This window comes from Haemaphysalis longicornis, unplaced genomic scaffold (assembly GCF_048455015.1).
Source record: "Haemaphysalis longicornis isolate Haplotype H1 unplaced genomic scaffold, Haemaphysalis longicornis Haplotype H1 scaffold_8, whole genome shotgun sequence".
NCBI lineage: Eukaryota > Metazoa > Arthropoda > Arachnida > Ixodida > Ixodidae > Haemaphysalis > Haemaphysalis longicornis.
The window spans coordinates 115,353,381-115,376,238 of record NW_027526445.1 but is presented as its reverse complement, the minus strand read 5'-3'; the positions used below and the strand labels follow the sequence as shown (position 1 = coordinate 115,376,238).

Here is a 22,858-nt window from a genome sequence, read left to right as displayed (position 1 = left end):
CCTCAAATATGAAAAATGTTTCCTCTTTGCGGAACAACGTTAGTAAGCATGATGTATGCTACCCGATTTCGTAGTTTGGAGTGGTTTTTCCTATACAGTCGAACACGGATATATCGAACTCCAAGGGGATCGCGAAACAGTTCGATATATGAAAAATTCGATATAAAAAATATGGGCTCTCAGACTTCACCTATGGCGGACGATCACTTACCGTTCGTCGCATTCAATAATGACAACTAATTCCGCACTCACGACGCAACAGAACGCTTTATTTCCGTGAAAAAAAAAATCGCTGATCTTGGCCTGCTTCTTTGTCTTGGAAATGAAATTAAAGACGCTGGTCTCGATCTTCTCGAGGCTGCACAACTAGAAAATTCCAGCAGTACGCTGCCCCTTCGCACACCATGCACAACACGCACGCAAAAGAAGAACAGCGCACACGTACCACAAGAACTTTGAAGGTAACAATTCCAAGGCTCTCCGAAAGGTGCGAGACAATTCGCCAAACAGAAGCAACAGCAGCAGAATGCAAAAGAAGGAGGAGCCCGCCAGCGCCTTCGTTCTCTCTTCCCTTTCCCGAGACGACATCGGAGGAAGACAGACCCAGAGAGAGAGAAAAAAAAACTCTTTTTCGGCAAGCCGGGGAACGTACGCAGCCGCAAAAAAAAAAAAAAAAAGGGACGTGCGCAGTCGGAGCATCCCTACCTCACACTCACATTTTTCAAGCGTTAGGGCTTGTGTGCCTAGAGAGATTTACCATACCGGGCCCCGTCAGCTAACGCTACGGCGACCGGTAGCGGGGCCCGACTGGGGAAGCGCAAATTCGTTCCGGAAGGGGGTATTAGTTCCGCGAGCCAGTCTTCGCCATGCCCGCGCTTTCCTCCACATCCTCCTCAACCTCAATCAGGGGTGCAGCGACCGCCGAAGAGCACCTTCTAGCTCGCGCGGCGTTCGATATACCCAATGTCGGGAAAAATACGGTTCGATATAAATGTACGAATTCGTATACTTTTACACAGAATTTTCAAGGGGATAATTTATGAGTTCGATATAGACAATAATTCGATATACCCGTGTTCGATATATCCGTGTACGACTGTATATACCTCTTGCCCAAGCATAATTTAACCTTTGGCCAGGCTGCTAAACCGGGGAGAGACAGACAGACATTTTTGCGTTTGGGTAAGCAAGAAAAATTATCGAGCTAGACGTTTAAAGGGCGCAGCCTAATGTGATCAACTTGGCCATAAGTTTAATTTTTCCCGCTTTCGTTGTCTTCGTAATGCTTCAACATGCAACAAACTAACCTGTTCACATCTTAAATGCAAACAAATTACCTTCACTTACAAAACTGTGTAAAATGTTAAGTAAGCTGTAACTATACTTTGAAAACATATGCTTAAAAATACTGCTTTATAGGTTTTAATAAATGTAATTAGTGCAGGCAATTTTTTGTTATTTCAAAGAATAAATGCCAAAACTTGTCATAAAAAATTGCAATGTTTTGAAATAAACTGCAACTCTTTACTGCAAGAGAGGGCTAAAAAAATTGTATTCTAAAGTAAAAGTGTGAATAGCTGAGCCAATTTATCTCTGTAATCATCGTCTTATCACTAATGCGGAAATTGAGTAGATGGCATTGTGTGGGGCCAAAGGCACTTGCTATATTTCTTGTGCACTAACGTGTGTTTTGTCTTTATTTGCAAAAATCAACCATAAACAGTCTCAGTAGCCGTCAAAGAGCCTACACGTAGGTTAGACGTATTACAACCCTAAAGATTAAAGTGAAGAAAGAAAACGCGTTGAATAGTGAAAAGAGAATTTTCGAGGATTGATTGATTGCATGGCCTAACGCACCGACCCAACGCAGGCGATGAGGCGCACCGTAGCGGAGGGCTCCGGATTAATTTCGACCTCCTGTAGGTCTTAGGTCTTTAACATGCGCCGAAGTCAGGCGTTTTTTGCTTTTTTCTTCCATCAGAAAACCAGCCACCACGAACCCGCGTTCTCGTGCTCAGCAGCACAATATAAACACTGAAGTTTCTGTCCGCTAGCCACTAAGTCACCGCGGCGGGTTTTTCGAGGAACGTTGATAGGGTGTAGCCTTGAATCGCGCAGCTGAAAAACCTTCCTGGGGACAATTAAATCCGACCACGTGGCTATATAGCGCAAGCGGCATGGCTTCCGCTGGCATTGTGCGTCTCCTGTACTTGGGTTCGTTGGCGTGCCTGCCTGGTTGAGCTCTCTTAGCTGCGCAGAAACTGCCAGTGCGCTTCTCGTCCAAGCAATTTTTATTTCGAAATACCACGCGCATCAATCTGTCAGCCCCGACGAACGCCGTGTAGACTGGCGGCCTCCCTTACCGTTGTCTGATGGTGGAAATTCGACACGCGCTCCCTGTGGCGCACTATGACGCTAGAAATCGCGCGCGCCCGTGGAACCATAAGGGGATCGCTGTATGGAGACTAACGGCCTCCTCTGGCCCGATGCGACCTGGCCACAGTCCAGCGTCGTCGAGCGGTTTGGATTGGTGTTTCACGCAAACAATAAGACGGCTACGACGCGATAGGGTAGCTGAAAACACCATGTTTGTCCGCTAGGACAAATTTCTGGTCCCTCTAAGAGAGAGAGATAGTGCTCTTTAATGTGAACTCGTGAGGTCAGCCCTGATAAGGACAAGGCTTGCTACACCAGATGGGGGGTGACTGAAATGGTGAGTGGTGAACTTCATTCATCACGGCTACGACACGAAGAAGACAAGAAACGTTAGAAACGAGCAACAAGGTATTGCTGCTAGTAGTGCCTGCACATAAAAAATACAATTTAAAACAAAATAGTTAATGTAAACACTGAACAAAATGCAAAGTAAACGGCAAAAAAAATAACAATACCAACCCAAAAAAAAAGCAAATAGACAAACAGCTCAACACGAAAGAGAACATATCAGGAGACATTTTCATACAGATAAATTGCGACGAAGTGTGCTCAATTTCAAATTACAAAAACTTTATTTGTCTCGTCCACTCTGAGGAGTGCGCTCAGCTTCGGCTGGTCGTCGTCCTGAATTTCACAGAGTAGAAGGGCACTCAATTTTTAAAGCGAAGCTTTCAACCTCTCACTGATGTCCATGGTAGTCCGCCCAATACGCAGTTCACGAAAGCAAAGTATCTGTGACGATGATGATGATGATCATTGGTGAAGTGGAGAAAAATCACAACGCTTCCGGTCATCGGAATCGAACCTTGTTCTGTCGTCTTATGAAGACGTCTGTCCGACTACGCCATTCCGGCACGGCCAAGGCAGTTTGGATTTGAAGGGGCTGCCTGGACGTGAAAAATTATACAGAAAATACAACCCTCCGTCCAAAGACGACGACATTTGAATGCTAGGAAAAGTCATTCAATGCCCGTATCCCTATGGCAAATAAAGAACGTGGTCGCCGTGCTGGATCTGATTTTGGAAATCTTCCATGTCCCCCGTCGTTGTCGTTTCGACGGGGGAATAGTTGATTTTTCGTTCTAGTTTTTTTTTTTCTCTCTTCTTGGCACCTGTTCATTCGAAGGCCATCTTCCACCTGGCGCCTGTTCACAACGGCGGGTTTTGAAGGCAAAAGCGTTATAGGTCGCATGGAAAGGTGAGCTTGATTGAAAGCGGCGTTGGCAAACCGGTACAAACACCCAGGAGAGGCCCAAAGCCAGCCAAAGGATCACAAAAACAATGATTTATGATTCCAAAAGATAATTAGTGATTGATTAGTGGTTGATTGTAATTATTGGTAGGGCGATTGAAATGTATCAGGGTGGATAAACATAAAAAATATGGGCCAATTACAGCGGATTCAGATAAATGTAGGTTGGATAATGGTTATGTAAATCATTTACAGAGAGTAATTGATAGAAATGGATTTATTTTGATTAATTATGGATTAATAGACAAATAGATTCATAGTGAATTCATTGATTGGTAGAAAGTGATAGTAAGGGATTTGAGTAAGTTGTATGAAGATTGAGCAAGATAGATCGCTGTTAATTGAGGTGAACTAAGCCGTATTAAAAGGAATTACGGTTGGATGAAATGGGTTAACATATATTACCCTTAATTAAGACAAACTAACGTGGGTTGGGCTAGATTAAGGGGGATTGCAATGGTGGATAAAGAAGACGGATAAGTAGCGCGGCTCCTACGTCAACGGATGAGTGTAAAAAGACCTGTCACGTAGTATTCCAGGTTTTCGCCTTTACAGCCAGTGGGCAGACTCAAGAGCCCCAAGAAATTTTAACCACAGGGGGCACATAAGCCTTGCTTCTTTTTAAACATCGGATTTAATAACTGCGCACCGCATTCATCGATAAAGAAACACGGAGCGCTCCAACTGGAAGTGGTTGAGGGCCCTGCAATTTTCTAACGACTACTCAGTTTACCATTTAATGCTGAACTCATTTTCCAAAGGCAGAACACTTCCACGGCGAGCAGCCGCCCTGGTGGGCTTACCACAAACCCTCCGTTCGATACCATTAGCACACCTGCAGAACACTTGGCATACAACAAGAAAACACGCGCTTGAAATTCATTACTTGGCTAGTTCCCTTGTTCTAGATTTCAGTGGACGGTCGCTGACCACTTTTAAATGTTTCCTCATAGAAAAAGTAAAAATTATCTCTAAGATAATGAACAAAAACAAATGTGCCGCGGATGTTTCATTTTGGGGCTTTGAGCTAACCACTCAAGTTAAGAAAACAACAAAATCAAACACTGTCTAATAAATCAAACATACAAGCTCGAAAAATGGGTACCGTGAGTTTAAATATGAAAGTACACTGTTGGCGCGTACATTTTTAGGGAGCCTTCTCGATTGCGCATCGAAGTAGGCGAACTTCGATTTCCTCTGTTTGAAACGAGTGTGCAACGGGTCCCCCCGAATTTTGCAGCGAATTTTGTCCCCACTGCTGATTTGTATGTATTCGATTTGGATGGATTCCTCGTACACCGACAGTTTCAGAAGATGACGACCCGCGTGCTTCTCGGCCCATATCCCCCCTCTATGCTGGCATCTCAGCTCATTTTCGCCGACAATGTTAGCACTTCTCCCCATAACATCCTTACTTTCACGAGACAGACGAATGTCTCTTAAAGGGGCACTGACACAACATTTTGAAGGCGAGATAACTTCGGAGATAGATTGGTGGGAACTCATATACATCATCTGCAAAATATCAGCGGCGAATACAGCCTATAACATATTTAAAATCAATTTTCAAGTGTGCGAAACGCAACCGAGCAGCCAGCAGAGGACCACGCGCAATCGACATCCCGAGGATATTGTGTAAATAAACAACATCCAAACACGTCACGAGTTTGTGTTTGCCCTTCCGCACTGCCGGCTTTTTTCGCCGGCTCACCCGGCTCGCCGCTCCAATCGGAGGGCCGGAGGGTGGAGCTTCTGTTCTCGAGAACGAACTACCCGATCGTTGGCGGCGGAGGCGCCGTGATTTCGTCAGCTAATCGGGCAGCTGGGCGCGACCAAATTCTACAGCGATTCCAGGCACTCTGTTTCTATTACTGTTTATTACCATTGGATGCGAAAACGCGCCGGAGGCACGAAAAGCCCACTGAGCTAGCCGCACGATCGCTGTGCAGGCGGCGGGCACGGCCGCGAAGTCGCCCAGGCTGGCGCAGGTAGCTCGAGTGATAGCTTGTTACCGCTGCACGAAATTGTCCCCAAGTCCCGACCATGGTGGCTTACATGAGAAAGGAGTTAATGATGCGATGGCGGGTTGCATTAAAAATTGTCAGGTGCACCGCTTACGAGAGCGGCACTCGAATAATATCCGCCGCAGTACTAAGCCGAACACATCTGTAGGCGGACCTGTAGGCAGACCGGCCGGCTGCTCCCAGCGCGCGTCTTGCCACCCACCGCCTCGAGCGTCGCGCGTCGTTCTTTAGCCGCGGTAGCATTTGCACTCGCAGCGCCTGCGTCACATCCACGGTCGCTTTTTAATTAAGCGCCTCACGAGATCAGTACGTGGGGGCATTCGCAGAAACTGCCGTCGATGCGGATTCGACAGTGCTACGGCGGCTCTGCTCTGTGATATCCCTCCGACTGTCACGTGGTCAGCTTTGTTCCTACAAAATTCACAAAATCCATCGTTTCGCGGCACTCGCTGAAACCGAAACTGCGACTGGCCGTATTGAAAATGCCTCTAATTAAACAACCGTCGCACGCTGAAGCAACTGAGGTTTCTACAGGTTATAAGTAGGTCACTAGCTACTTATCGCAACAAAAAAAAAACAAGACGCAAAATTTTTGTGTCAGTGCCCCTTTAAGGTGGCTAAATACCGACACATTTTTCCCTGGCAAACGCCTTCATGGTATATATACCGCCAAGTGCTCTCCCAAATGTAAACACTGCCCATCCCCAAATTTTATTTTGAAACAAGAAAGCTTTATCAGTCATGATACCGTTAAATACTTCACAGGTACACAACTCTGGTGTCCTCTCAGGATGGTCGAGTGGTCCAGGGCGCTGCCTTCAGGTCGCACTGCGGTCTTCCGGGCTTGGGCTCTGACATATTCTTTTTTTTTTTTTTGTAAGTGTGCATCTTTTTTTTTTTTTTTTTTTGTAGCGATGACTCTGAATAACCGATGGTACAGCCGACACCCAATAACATGCCTAATTGGGATTGTCGGTTAATTAAAAGTGAAGGGAGGATTCCTGTTGATCACAGATCTCCCCCCCCCCCCCCCCCGATTAAACGCTACGGGAACACTATTGTTTACATTTACAGAAGGATCAACGGATGGCGCATTTTGGGGGAAAATGTCGCCTTTGATCCGCGGGCAAACAACGGCAGAAGAATAGAGAACGAGAGAGGGCGTGGGGACACGAAGGTCGTCAACCGATTCGGCAGCGGTATTGACTGCGGTGGTGGTGCACTCGCACCTGCCGACCTAGTTTCAGACGCTCGTCTACCGGCTTTCGGACGCGTCCCTTCAACGCTTGTACACAATTTAAATATCGGCCCCGTACCTTGTCCCTTCGCTGGGAATGCCGCCGAAAGACGATATTCTTCCATCACCCCTGCCACGTAACAGTCTCGCCTCTTTCGCCCGCCCACCACGCCCGCTCTTCGCCTCCCATCTCTCTCCTCCTATGATAAACACAATTCAGGTGTGCTGAATTAAATTCTATTATCCCGCATTCGCAGTGGTAGCGACTTAGCTGTTGCGACCTTTTGTTACCGATGGGCTTGGGGTGCCACCTCATGCTCGAGGCTGTGTGCGATCCATGGCCTCCTGTATTTTTTCAATGCCAAACGCATCCCCCGCTTTACAATGGGAGTAAGTGGGATGCCTAAATCGCCACATGTCGTAATGTGGAGCCCCTATATTAACCGACATCATCGGTCGTGTCCCAGAGCGTAACTGAATTCGAGAGCGGCTTGTGCCTGATTGCCAATGCAAATGATGTTTGAAACCCTTAAGGGAGCGAGCGGTGCTCTGGCCAGCAATAGGAACCTCGGCACAACTGCCGATCGCGTTTTTTTTTTTACGATGCCACTTTCCACCACACGTGGCCCCATGCTTAATCGGTCACGTGACTAAAGCAGTGAGAAGGTTTGCAAATGGGGGAGAGGTACCGGAGCTGAAGCAAAATTCTTGGGTATTTATGTTTTGCCTTAAATATGAAAAATTTTTCCTCTTTGCTGAACAACGTTGGTAAGCATGGCGTATGCTACCCGTTTTCCTAGTTTGGAGTGGTTTTTACTAGATATACCTCTTCCCCAAGCATAATTTAACTTTTGGCCGGGCGGCTAAACCGGGGACAGACAGACAGACATTTTTGCGTTTGGGTAGGCAAGAAAGGTTATCGTCAAGAGCTAGACGAATGAAGGGCACAGTCCACCGTGATTAACTTTAACTTTTCCCGCTTTCGTTGTCTTCGCAATGCTTCAGCATGCAACAAACTGACCTGTTCACACCTTAAATGCAAACAAATTATCTTCACTTACAAAACTGTGTAAAATGTTAAGCAAGCCGTTGCTATACTTTAAAAACATATGCTAAAAAATGTTGCTTTATAGGTTCTAATAAAAATAAGTAGTGCGGGCAATTTTTTGTTATTTCGAAGAATAAATGCCAAAACTTGGCATAAAAAATTGCAAGGTTTTGAAATAAACTGCAATTCTGTACTGCAAGAGAGGGCTAAAAGAAATTGTATTCTAAAGTAACAAGCTGGCTCAGATTATTTATTTACTTTATGACAATACCCATTGCTATCATCAATGCGGACAATGCGGACATTGACTGAATGGTGTTGTGTGGATGCAAAAGGCTCTTGCTATATTTTTTGTGCACTAACGTGTGTTTTGTCTTCATGTGCAAAAATTAACCATAAACAGACTCACTTGCCGTCAAAGAGCCCACACGTAGGTTAGACGTAATACAACCATAAAGAAAGAAAACGCGGTGAATAGTGGAAAAAGAATTTTCGGGGATTGATTGATTGTATGGCCTAACGCACCGACCCAACGCAGGCGATGAGGCGCGCCGTAGTGGAGGGCTCCGTATTAATTTCGACCTCCTGTAGGTCTTTAACATGCGCCGAAGTCAGGCGTTTTTTGCTTTTTTCTTCCATCAGAAAACCGGCCACCACTGCCGAGAATCCAACCCGCGTTCTCGTTCTCAGCAGCACAATATAAACACTGAAGTTTCTGTCCGCTAGCCACTAAGTCACCGCGGCGGGTTTTTCGAGGAACGTTGATAGGGTGTAGCCTTGAATCGCGCAGCTGAAAAGCCTTCCTGGGGACAATTAAATCCGACCACGTGGCTATATAGCGCAAGCGGCATGGCTTCCGCTGGCATTGTGCGTCTCCTGTACTTGGGTTCGTTGGCGTGCCTGCCTGGTTGAGCTCTCTTAGCTGCGCAGAAACTGCCAGTGCGCTTCTCGTCCAAGCAATTTTTATTTCGAAATACCACGCGCATCAATCTGTCAGCCCCGATGAACGCCGTGTAGACTGGCGGCCTCCCTTACCGTTGTCTGATGGTGGGAATTCGACACGCGCTCCCTATGGCGCACTATGACGCTACAAATCGCGCGCGCCCGTGGAACCATAAGGGGGTCGCTGTATGGAGACTGACGGCCTCCTCTGGCCCGATGCGACCTGGCCACAGTCCAGCGCCGTCGAGCGATTTGGATTGGTGTTTCCCGCAAACAATAAGACGGCTACGACGCGATAGGGTAGCTGAAAACACCATGTTTGTCCGCTAGAACAAATTTCTGGTCCCTCTAAGAGAGAGAGATAGTGCTCTTTAATGTGAACTCGTGAGGTCAGCCCTGATAAGGACAAGGCTTGCTACACCAGATGGGGGGTGACTGAAATGGGGAGTGGTGAACTTCATTCATCACGGCTACGGCACGAAGAAGGCACGAAATGTTAGAAACGAGCAACAAGGTATTGCTGCTAATAGTGTCTGCACAGAAAAAATACAATTTAAACAAAATCGTTAATGTGAACACTGAACAAAATGCAAAGTAAACGGCGAAAAAAACTAACAATACCAACCCAAGAAAAGTAAATAGACAAACAGCTCAGCGCGAAAGAGAACATATCAGGAGACAGTTTCATACAGATAAATTGCGACGAAGTGTGCTCAATTTCAAATTACAAAAACTTTATGTGTCTCGTCCACTCTGAGGAGTGCGCTCAGCTTCGGCTGGTCGTCGTCCTTAATTTCACAGAGTAGAAGGGCACTCGATTTTTAAAGCGAAGCTTTCAACCTCTCACTGATGTCCATCGTAGTCCGCCCAAAACGCAGTTCACGAAAGCAAAGTTTCTGTGACGATGATGATGATCATGGGTGAAGTGGAGAAAAATCACAACGCTTCCGGTCGTCGGAATCGAACCTTGGGCTGTCGTGTTATGAAGACGTCTGTCCGACTACGCCATTCCGGCACGGCCAAGGCAGTTTGGATTTGAAGGGGCTGCCTGGACGTGAAAAATTATACAGAAAATACAATCCTCCGTCCAAAGACGACGATATTTGAATGCTAGGAAAAGTCATTCAATGCCCGTATCCCTATAGCAAATAAAGAACGCAGGTCGCCGTGTTGGACCTCATTTTGGAAATCTTCCATATCCCCCGTCGTTGTCGTTTCGATGGGGGGATAGTTGATTTTTCGTTCTGGTTTTTTTTTTCTCTCTTCTTGGCACCTGTTCATTCGAAGGCCATGTTCCACCTGGCGAATGTTCACAACGCCGGGTTTTGAAGGCAAAAGCGTTATAGGTCACATGGAAAGGTGAGCTTGATTGAAAGCGGCGTTGGCAAACCGGTACAAACACCCAGAGAAGGCCCAAAGCGAGCCACAGGATTCCAATAACATTGACTTATTATTACAAAAGATAATTAGTGATTGATTAGTGGTTGATTGCAATTATTGGTAGGGCGATTGAAATGTATCAGGGTGGATAAACATAAAAAATATCGGCTAATAACGTCGGATTCAGATAAATGTAGGTTGGATAATGGTTATGGAAATCATTGATAGAGAGTGATTGATAGAAATGGATTTATTCTGATTTATTATGTATTAATAGATCAATGCATTCATAGTGAATTCATTGATTGGTAGAAAGTGATAGTAAGGGTTTTGAGTAAGTTGTATGAAGATTGAGCAAGATAGATCGCTGTTAATTAAGGTGAACTAAGCTGGATTAAAAGGAATTATGGTTGGATGAAATGGGTTAACATAGTTTCCCTTCATTAAGACAAACTAACGTGGGTTGGGATATATTAAGGGGGATTACAATGGTGAATAAAGAGGACGGATAAGTAGCGCGGCTCCTACGTCAACGGATGAGTGTAAAAAGACCTGTCACGTAGTACTCCAGGTTTTCGCCTTTACAGCCAGTGGGCATACTCAAGAGCCACGAGAAATTTTCACCACACGGGGCCCATAAGCCTTGCTTCTTTTTAAACATCGTATTTAATAACTGCGCGCCGCATTCATCGATAAAGAAACACGGAGCGCTCCAACTGGAAGTGGTTGAGGGCCCTGCAATTTTCTAACGACTACTCAGTTTACCATTTAATGCTGAACTCATTTTCCAAAGGCAGAACACTTCCACGGCGAGCAGCCGCCCTGGTGGGCTTACCACAAACCCTCCTTTCGATACCATTAGCACACCTGCAGAACACTTGGCATACAACAAGAAAACACGCGCTTGAAATTCATTACTTGGCTAGTTCCCTTGTTCTAGATTTCAGTGGAAGGTCGCTGACCACTTTAAAATGTTTCCTCATTTTTAGAAAAAGTAAAAATTATCTCTAAGATAATGAACAAAAACAAATGTGCACCAGATGTTTAATTTTGGGTCTTTCGGCTAACTTCTCAAGCTATGAAAACAACAAAATCAAACACTGTCTAATACATCAAACATACAAGATCGAAAAATGCGTACCATGAGTTTAAATATGAAAGTACACTGTTGGCGCGTACATTTTTAGGGAGCCTTCTCGATTGCGCATCGAAGTAGGCGAACTTCGATTTCCTCTGTTTGAAACGAGTGTGCAACGGGTCCCCCCGAATTTTGCAACAAATTTTGTCCCCACTGCTGATTTGTACGTATTCGATTTGGATGGATTCCTCGTACACCGACAGATTCAGAAGATGACGAGCCGCGTGCTTCTCCGCCCATAGCCCTCCTCTATGCTGGCATCTCAGCTCATTTGCGCCGACAATGTCCGCACTTCTCCCCATCCCATTCTTAACTTCACGAGACAGACGAATGCCTCTTGAGGTGGCTAAAGACCGACACATTTTACCCCAGCAAACGCCTTCATGGTATTTATCGCTCCAAGTGCTCTCCCAAATGCAAACACTTCCCATCCCCTTTTGAAACAAGAAAGCTTTATCAGACACGATACCGTTAAATGCTTCACATGTAGACAACTCAGGTGTCCTCTCAGCATGGCCAAGTGGTCCAAGCCGCTGCCTTCAGGTCGCACTCCGGTCTTCCAGGCGTGGGTTCTGACATATCTTTTCTTTTTTTTTTTTTTTTTGTAAGTGTGCATCTTTTTGTTTTTTTGTAGCGACGACTCTGAATAATTGATGGTACAGTGGACACCCAATAATACGCATAATTGGGATTGTCGGGTTATTAGAAGTGAAGGGAGGATCCCAGTTGATCACAGATCTTTCCCTCTGATTGAACGCTACGGGAACACTATTGCGCAAAATTATTCATGGATCAATAGATGCGGAGTTTTGAGGGAGAATGTCTTCGTCCATCCGCGGGCAAAGAGCGGCAGAAGAACAGAGAATGAGAGAGCGCGTGGGGAGACGAGGGTCGTCAACCGATCCGGCAGCGGTATTGACTGCGGTGGCGCTGCACTCGCACCTGCCGACCTATAGTTTCAGACTCCCGTCTACCGGCTTTGGGACGTGTCCATTCAACGCTTGTACGCATTGTAAAAATGTTGGCCCCGTAAATTTTCCTTTCACTGGAAATGCCACCGAAAGACGATATTCTTCCATCGCCCCAGCCACGTAACTGTCTCGCCCCTTTCTCCCACCCACCACGCCCGCTCTTCGCCTCCTGTCCCGCTCCTCCTATGATAAACGCAATGCAGATTTGCCGAAGTGAATGCAATTATCCCGCGTTCGCACTAGTGGCGACTTAGCTGTTGCGACCTTCTGTTACCGATGGGCTTGGGGTGCCGCCTCGGGCTTTAGCCCGAGTGCGAACCATCACCTCCGGTATTTTTTCAATGTCAGATGCATCGCCCGCTTTGCAATGGGAGTGAATGGGATGCCTAAATCGCCACATGTCGTAAGGTGGGGCCCCGAGATTAACCGGCATCTTCGTCGTCTCCCAGAGCGTAACTGAATTCTAAAGCCGCTCGTGCCTCGTTGCCAAGGCAAATGATGTTTGATACACTTAAAGTAGCGGTGCTCTGGCCAGCAATAGGAACCTCGGAGCCATTGTCGAGCACATTTTTTTCTACGATGCCACTTTTCACCACACATCGCCTCAAGCTTAATCGGTCACGTGACTAAAGCACTCGGAATGTTAGCAATTGGGGCGGAGAAGCCAGAGTTGAGGCTATAGAGCATGGTTGGCCGCTTCGGGGCTGATGCGTTTGGCATGTAAAAAATACAGGAGGCGATGATGCAAACCCCTTTTGTATTTTTGGTGAAAGTATTGTGTTTAACGGGTTTTTTTATTCGCTATCGCAAATACCAATACCGTGTATATACCTAATTATAAGAAGACTGCCAGCATCTGTTATGTATTTATGTTTTGCCTCGAGAACGCAAAATGTTACCTCTTTGCTGAACGATGTTGACAAGTGTGACATATGCTACCCGATTTTGTAGTTTGGAGAGGTTTTGGCTAAATATACCTCTTGTCCAAGGATAATTGAACTTTTCGTTGGGCGGCTAAACCGAAGACAGACAGACAGACAGACAGACAGACAGACAGACAGACAGACAGACAGACAGACAGACAGACAGACAGACAGACAGACAGACAGACAGACATCTTTGCGTTTAGGTAGCCAAGAAAGGCTATCGTCTTCAAGAGCTAGACGACTGAGCGGCGCGGCCCACTATGAATAACCTGCCATTGGTTAACTTTTCCCGCCTTCGCTGTCTTCGCAATGCTTGAGCATGGAACGAACTCACTTGTTCACACCTTAACGCAAACATATCAACCTTATTAAAAAAGTTGGGTGGAGGCAACATCTAGCCGTAATTAATGTAGAGGAAGCGGCAACGTTTTATTACTTTAAAAAAAAGTACTGTGCATTTGAAGAGTGCAAAGTATTGAATTAAACTGCAAATTTTCTTAACATGAGCAGAATGAAGGAAACTGTATTACGAAGCAAATTCATTCACTTTCTGGCAAGCATTTTTTGCTGAAAGAGTTTGTCAAATAATTGCAAAAGTTGTAGGCTTGGCATTGTGTAGAAGCAAAAAAGTAAAATTATCAGTGGCAATTAGCTTGACCACCTCTGCCACGCAAAGTAATTCTCTTCAATGAATGTGAAGACAGGCTACTGGCAAATTTAAGTGGACGGGAGAAGACTACATTCATAACCCCGGATGACCTATATGAGTTCAAGGTGATGCCGTTTGGTCTGTGCATGGCACCAGCAATGTTTCAAAGAGTCATGGACACTGTGCTAGCTGGCCTGAAGTGGCACACCTGCCTCTTATGCCTCGACGACGTTGTGGTATTCTCACGGACTTTCGACGAACATCTTGCAATGTTGGAGTCTGTACTCGAAGCCATCCGTTCGTGGGGGTTTAGGCAGAAACCTGAAAAGTGCCGCTTCGCGTACGAGCAGCTCAATTTTTTGGACCTCGTTGTCAACGCCGTCGGAGTCCTGCCTGACCCGGCTAAAACTTCAGCCATTGCGAAATTCCCAAGACCGAAAGACAAGAATGGCGTGAGAAGATTTCTCGGACTATGCGCGTACTACCGGCGCTTCGTCGCAAACTTCGCACGCATTGGAAAGCCACTCACGCGCTTGACGAAAGCTAGCACCCCTTTCAGCTGTGAAAACGCAAGCTGGAACAACGACTGCAAAACCCGCCCGTGCTCGCTCATTTTGACGAAAACGCCGAAATGGAAATGCACACGGACGCCAGTGATATAGGCTTGGGGGCCTTTCTCGTCCAAAAGCAAAGCGGTTGCTAAAAGTAATCGCCTATGCGAGCCGTGGTCTGACAAAGGAAGGAAAATTACTCAGCCTCTGAGAAAGACTACCTGGCTGTTATATGAGCGATTTAAAAATTTCGCCCGTACGCGTATGGAAGACCATTCCAGGTTGTGACAGACCACCATCCGCTGTGTTGGCTCGCCAATCTGGGCGCCTGCGCACATTTGACTCTCAGGGAACGAGACTGCCCATCTCACAGCTCGAGAATTGACCGGCCGAGCACCTGAAGAAGAAGATCTGCGTCCGCTTCCTCTAGTCTAGTTTCATGAGATTACAACGCACTATCGGCTCCAAAGACAAACGTACGCCCCACCGCACGAACAACTACCCAAGGGTCACGATAGAATACTTCGTGCCCTGCAAACTAATACTTACCCCCACCCTAGCAGAAACCACCACATAGCCCCCACCCTGTATTCCCGTTTGTGCCGCTTCTGCGGGGAGTTTGGAACACTTTTTCACATGGTCGGCGGCTGTACACAAAGCCCACTTTACCCACCCAATCCCTTCCACACGTATGAGATTTGGGAGAGCGCCTTGGCCAGCTCTTCCCTCGACGTCCAGCGCAAGTTGGTGGAGAGGGCAGAAGACGCGGCCCGTGCCAATGAACTCCTGGAATGAGGAGGCCACCCTAGGGACTCTTTAATAAGGAACAATAAACATATTGAGAGGCTCCGGCGAGAAGGCTTTGTTGAAGGCGAGAAGGCCCTTTATTCGGCAAGCAGCAGCCCGAACCCGAGAAGGGACCTCAAACCACGATGATGATGATCGAGCGTTTCGCGCCCAGGCGATGAGGTGCTGATGATGAACGGGCGAGGTAAGAAGACGAAGACGATGCATTCATGGCAAATAAATGGAGGGAAAACGATGAAGGAAGCTCGGCAGTCACTTGCACTTACACATATTAGGTGTAGGTGTCCGTAAGTGCAGGCGAGTCCCACGTAACAGATGGCAAGCGCTGAGCCTGGAGGGTGTCTAAACGCTGGCAAGTCGATATGACGTCATTAACACTTGTTGGATTTTGCAGGGCGAGGGCATGAAAAGCAAAGTTGGAAATGCCCTTGAAGATGTGACGCACCCGCTCGTCCTCAGTCATGCTGGCGTTGACACGTCTGCAAAGGGCCAGGACGTCCTCTATGTATGATGAGTAGGTTTCGCCGGGTAGTTGAACGCGTACATCCAGCTTCTTTTTGGCATCCTCTGAGCGCGCTGCCGATGTCCCAAAAGTCTTGCGTATTTCGGTAGTAAATTCGGACCAAGTAGTGAGTTTGGCTTCGTTGTTCAGAAACCACGTTTTCGCCACTTTATGTAGGGACCATCCGACGTTGATTAGTTTGAAAGAGTCGTCCCACCTATTGAAAGCGCTGACACGGTTGTAAGTGTCCAACCAGTCCTCCACGTCATCGCCGCGGAGGCCAGTGAAGTCCGGTGGGTCACGCGGTCTGCTGCTGATCATCCAGTATGGCGTGGGTGGTCCGCCAGGGTTACTGCCAGCAGCGGAGTTGACCCTCTCCGCCTGCATGCCGGAATCTGGCCGAAATATTCGCCGACCCAACCGGAGCTCCAAAGGAAACGTTGTAGATGACGTCGCGGGGTCGAACTGCACCTCCACCACTTGAGAGGCTCCGGCGAGAAGGCTTTGTTGAAGGCGAGAAGGCCCTTTATTCGGCAAGCAGCAGCCCGAACCCGAGAAGGGACCTCAAACCACGATGATGATGATCGAGCGTTCCGCGCCCAGGCGATGAGGTGCTGATGATGAACGGGCGAGGTAAGAAGACGAAGACGATGCATTGATGGCAAATAAATGGAGGGAAAACGATGAAGGAAGCTCGGCAGTCACTTGCGCTTACAATATTTCGTCTCTCTCTCTCTCTCTCGCCAATTTCAAGGACCCATCTGGCCATCTCGGTAGGTGGAGCTTGCGCCTGCAAGAATTCGACGTTACAATAGTCTATAAATCCGGCAGGAAAAACTCCGACGCCGACTGCCTGTCTCGCGTCCCCGTCGACCCACCACCACGAGATTCCGACGAAGACGGTGCATTTCTTCGGAGTCGTGACGGAAAGCCACCAGCCGCCCAGCAGCGTGCCGACCCCGAGTTACGGGCCATAATCGACTATCTCGAAAGACTCAACGTCAGCCTGTCAAGGGCCTTCAAACGCAACTTACCAGCATTCAGCATGAGAAACTCCGTCCTCGTGAAGAAGAATTTCAGCCCCCCAACGAGAAAGATTTACCTTCTTCTCATCCCCGCAGACCTTCGTGACGAAATTTTGGAAGCGTGACATGACGACGCGTCTTCCGGACATCTCGGCACAGCTCGCACCATCGTAAAAATCAAGACGAGGTACTACTGGCCCCGCCTTACCTCTGACGTCACCCACTGCGTCCGTAGCTGCCGTGTCTGCCAGCGACGAAAAACGCCGCCGACGTGACCCGCCGGACTTCTACACCCGATCGGCGCCCCATCGATGCCTTTCAACAGATTGGAATGGATCTCCTGGGCCCGTTCCCTTTGTCACGATCCGAAAACAAGTGGAGTGTCGTAGCGACAGACTACATGACGCGCTACGCAGATACCACCGCTCTTCCGAGGGGAACTGCACAAGAAGTCGCCAAGTTCTTCATAAACCAAGTTGGGCTGTGGCATGGATCCCCTAAAGTTCAAATCACGGACCGCGGAACGGCCTGTACTGCGGAGCTTATGCAAGGAATCTTACGCTACAGCAACACGCATCACCGAAGAACGACGGCGTACCACGTCCCAACGAACAGACTTACGGAGCGTCTGAACAAAACGATCGCGGCGTTGACGTACGTTGACGTTGAGCATAAGACTTGGGACGAAGTCCTCCGGTATGTCACCTTTGCGTACAACACAGCGATCCAGGAAACTACGCAGATTACGCCGTTCGAGCTTGTCTATGGAAGACGGCCGACTACGATGCTTGACGCCACGCTTCCGCACGTAGAAGACGACGACCTCAACGCCGATGCCCAAGGATTCCTTCAGCGTGCGGAGGAGACCCGCCAGCTCGCTCGAGTTCGTACAACGGACAAGAAGCTTGTGGATGCCGGCCGCTACAACCTCCGACGCCGAGACGCCGAGTACCACCCAGGGGATCGTGTGTGGGTTTGGACTCCTATACGACGATGTGGACTCAGTGAGAAGCTTCTGCGACGGCATTTCGGCCCCTACCAGATTCTACGACGTGTTGGCCAGCTTACCTACGAAGTGATCTCCGATGGTGATTCCGGCCCATCACGGCGACGCACGTGACCCGAAGTCGTCCACGGTTCGTCTCATACCTTACTGGGAAAGATGACGGACCTTTTTGTTCTTGTTGTTTGTTCGGATTGTCTTTTTTAGCATTGGGTCGATGCACTCTTAGAGGGGGAATAATGCCGCGAACCAAGTATTGGGTTTGTTTGTTTATGTTTTGTTTTACTGCTCGGCCGCGCCCGGCTGTGTTATCTGTGTCCCAAGCGAAGTGCGTGTTCCATTCTTTATTTTGATGCCGCACGGGTTATCTCATTTTGATAAGGAGGGCGGTTCGCCCTAACGTCCCTAGCCTAAAATAATCTTCTTTGATCTACAATGTTCTGGATGTAAACCGACGGTTCGAGAAAGACTCTCGCCGAAAGATAAAAGCCTGCAGATCAGACGCCGCGGTATTCGATTTTCCGACATTCGCCTGCGCATGTCACTTTGTTGACTGCTGCTTCGCCGCCTCTGTAGTCTTTGAGTTGTTAGGGGAGCACAATTTCGCTCCAATAAACTTGTTTTTCCTTTAAGACAACTGCGTCGTCTTTGGCTTCGTGACAATATGAAGCAAACACACAAGCTCGAAAAATGGGAACCATGAGCTTTACGCTCATGGCATTTGCAACTTTACGGAGCCTTCTCGATTGTGCATCGAAGTCAGCCAACTTCGATTTCCCCTGTTTGTTTGAAACAGGCGTGCGATGAGTGTATAGCCGTGTCGGCGACGACATCCCCACGGCGACGATAACTACAGGGAGCCAGTGCGGCTACTAAAGCGAACAAACGTGACAGATCGATCGGTCAGAGGGCTATGCACGGTTGGCATGTGTATAAGAGCCGTGCGAGAAACGTCACGCCACGGAGCTCTAAAGCCGGAGGAAAGTCCATTGTACCTGATGTAAATTTACCTGGGAATTCCCGGCGCCTCTCGTGCGATAAAACGGCCTATTTTCGTAGCTACCGACGGAAATATGTCGTCTTGCCACACGAGCGGCGCCATAGCATCGAATTCGCAGGCAAATTCCCACAATATAGAACGGGCTTTAGAAGTGCGCATCGGGCCGAGCTTCAAGTTCGCGGGGGAGGAGGGCGAGTGGTTTCCGCATTCTGAAAGATTCACCAGTAAACTTTCAAATAATTTTTTATCCGTAGACTCCCGGGGCAGATGTATGAATTGTGATCATTGCAATAGCATTTGGGATGCCCCAGTTTAGAGCGTAGCGTAGTTATACTGGCGGGGCGTGTGACGTGCGCACCCAAACCCAACCGCATCTCGCTTGTGTCGTCCGCCTTCAGCAATGCTTTTAAAACGGACATGACTCAGAATTAGTATTGTAGCGGATGATTGTAGCGGACGGTTGCCTAACAAATTCATTAAAAATACTCTTAATTTGCCTCTTTTTGCTGTTTTCTGTCTTTAAATGTGTTGTATTCATTATATGTTTACTGTGTGTGTGCAAGATGTAGCATAACAATAAGTATGTGGGTTTGTAAGCTAAAAAGCTTTTGCTGTATTTATGTATTGTACAACTGTATGAGAGGGCCTGTGAATATATGTTTTCATCCCCACTCCCCTCACCCTACTCACGCTTCGAGTGTATGTTTTGTGTGTATGATATTGAATGTTATTGTGTTGATTGCTGTACTGTTGTACTGCCCCCGTGAAGCAAGGGCCTCTGTCAGGCTGTAGCCTTTAGCTCTTGCTTCGCTTTCCACAAATTGGAAAGAAGTGAATAAATTTGAAACTTGAAAGTAAATTGAATTTTGTCCCCGCTGTTGATTCGTATGCATTCGAATAGCCGGCAGGCTTCCTCGTACCCCGGCAGTTTCTGATGCTGACGACCCGTGTTCTTTTCCGCCCATCTCCCTCCGCTATTCTTTCATCATAGCTCATTTGCGCCGACAAAGCCACTACTTTTCCCCATCCCGTCCAAACCATCACAAGACAGACGAATTCATGTTAAGGTGGCTGCGGACAGACCCATTTTTCCCTGGCACGAGCCCTCATGGTATTTATCCTACCCAGTACTTTCCCAAATGCAAACACCAGTCACCCCTATCGACCCTATACCCCATGGTACAGGAGTGCCACCTCACCCCATCCATACTCTCACTTCCCGACGCAACCTCTGGGTCAGCTGGCTAGCGGCGACCTGGTCAACTGGGGTGACCAGCTCAAGCTGATATCCCCGGCGCAACTGGCCGCACGTACACCCTTTGTCGAAATTTTCTATGCCAATCCTAAGCCTACTGCCCCACAAAAGACCCAAAGATTGAGCTTTACCTTTAAATGCGGTAAAAAGATTTAATGAAAGTAAGAAAGGCATTTTCTCCAGCTTTCCGGCATAAAACTTTTCAGCCTGACTGATGCCGTAAGCTTGTACAGTGAATTTTTTGTTGTGTGCGAACTTTCGGCTTGGCCTAGAATATTTTGACAAAGTCTGTACGTTCTGAGGGACTCCTGGATTCAAGATGCCCCGCAAGAGAGGAACGGCGCAGTCTCCATTTAAGCTCAAATAAAACTTTTATGCATCAGCACCACCCTATCGCTCTTTTTAACAGTTAATTGTTCACCGATGGCATCACGTATCATATTTGCACCGTCGCCAAGAGGATACTATTCCGTGCACTATTCCGTGGAAAACAAAACATGGTATTTTTAACGCGGCGGGATGATCAGAATAAGAGCTGTCTCGCCCCAGAGAATAGGAAAGGAGACCTAATCAGTACACGGGCAAAGCGAGCATTCAGTACTGCCGCCCATTCTATTTTTATATCAATGCAATAGTACAGCCCTTTCGCGGCCAGTGACTTCAATATAAAAACAAACATAGCTGCATCCAAGGGACGCAATTCAGGTTTTGTTGAAAGGTTGAATTTCTCTTTCACCAAGAGCAATGCATTATTGGGTAAAGCCCATGTTTGCTCTTCTTGAAATGGGATAGGCCTATAGACCACTTCGCGCGCCTCTTTTTCTGTTTACGCCCAAACTAATATAGATTGTTGCGTAGTCTAAATCTGCTGCACAACCACGGTCACGGTGGTGCAACGATACATGAGACGCGCCATTTTTCTTTCCAGCCTTTTTCCGTGTTCCATCTGGGGCACATTTTGGCATCGCCTCGTTCGGCCGGCGTACTGCTGACCGCATGAAAAAGTTGGCCGCCTATATGCTTGCCTCGCTGCAGAGACCGTCGAAAGACGATAGCCTTCTGTTCTGTTGCCTCTCCCACGTAAAATTCCCCTCTCTCCCATGCTCCTTATCTTCTTCCCCTGCACTCCCTCTGCTCCCGTAATGAAGGCTCAATTCAATTTTCCCGCGTTCGCAGTGCTCGCGGGCCATTGGTTGGGACCTTTATTTCTGTTCTCGGAGTCAGAATAGCTCGAGGCGAAACCTTTGATTTGGTGTTTGCTTTTATTTCACCCATCCGCTGCAACATTTTTAACGCATTTTTTCTCCGTTTGCTATCCTAGAAACCAATCCAACGTCTGTTCTTAATTAAAAGAACACTGGTACTCTAGCTGATGTGCTGATATTTTGCCCCGAATATTCATGAGGTTTCTTTGTGCAAATTTCCGCTGCCTGAAACGAAAATGTAAGTCATGCACGTAATATTACTAGTTTGGAACATTCTTACCTCTGTATATTTCGTAATAAAGCATTCTTTCAACTCTTTTTGGATGAGGGGGTTAAATGGAAATACGGACAAGTAGGCAGGCACACCACATTTTGGCTTGCTTTTAAGCAGCCCCAAAAAGATCATCGCCTTTATAATGGGTTCTCCGTACAGTACCTAGCAAAAGCCTATATTTTAGCTGGACTATGTTTCATGGACCCACTTTCCCTTGGCTACCAAACGTAGAGTTCTAAGCTTAACGCGCTGATAATAGAACATTCCCACAGTAACGACTACCCTATTTTTAAAACCATGTGACACTTCAATATCGTATACGCCAACACAGCCAGTTCAAGTCAGTTCTTCTTGATAGCGTGCATGCAGCGTTCACTCTGCTCTCTCTCTCATTACTGTCCTACCTCGATGCTTACGATGAACAGCACACTCATCTCACCCAGTCAACCATTCCATCACTGGAGAGGACCACAGTCATGTCCAAACGAGACGCGTTCCACCGGCCTCCCAGCTGCGCAATTCCCTGTTCCCATAGCATATAAGTACAGAAAAAGACCAATTCCGGTTGGAGCACGAACCATTTTTTACTGCTATGCTCGGACCAAGCTGTAGCAGGGGTAAATGCAGTTTCCCCTTGCCGTCAAGCGACAGCGAGCGAGTAGTACTGCGAATAGAACAATATCGAGACGGATGCCTGCACGCCGTCTTACGGCAGCATGCTTCTTTTATTTGGGGCGCGAATCACGGGTTGAGAAGAAGAGAAAAACGACTTCGGCCGATGTCAAACGGGGGACCATTTCGCCGCCCATCTCTGCCTGATCTCTTTTTCCCACGGCTACCAAGCACCGGCGCGTATGCGCCGGCCGCCGGAAGCTAGATGTGTCTCCGGCCACTTGGCGCCGTTTCAAGGACCCCTCCTTCCTCTCGGGTCCTTCTTCAAGCCCTTCTCTTTTTCTTCCCCTTCATTTTGCACAGAGTACAACGCGGTCCCAACGTGATATCGATCGACCCAGCAGCGCGTGTGTAGGGACGCACGATGTGCGCCGCCGGCTAACCATCCCAGACCCGTCTCGCTCTTGGGCAAAGCGGTCGCCGCGTGAGAGAAGAACATGCGCATGCGCAAGCTATAGAGCAGGGTTAGCGCAATTGGAAAGTTAAACGTCAAAATTAGGGTTTTAGGCGCGTAAGTAGTTGTGTCTGGTATTGAAGGGCGTGCGGCGTGATGCCTGGATG

The 22,858-nt window shown here is 47.7% G+C and overlaps 1 protein-coding gene across 1 annotated transcript in view; it reads right to left on the bottom strand.

Moving 5' to 3' along the window:
• Positions 1-22,858, bottom strand: part of LOC144148449 (uncharacterized) — a 224,486-nt gene that overhangs the window by 165,793 nt on the left and 35,835 nt on the right. The window lies entirely within an intron of this gene.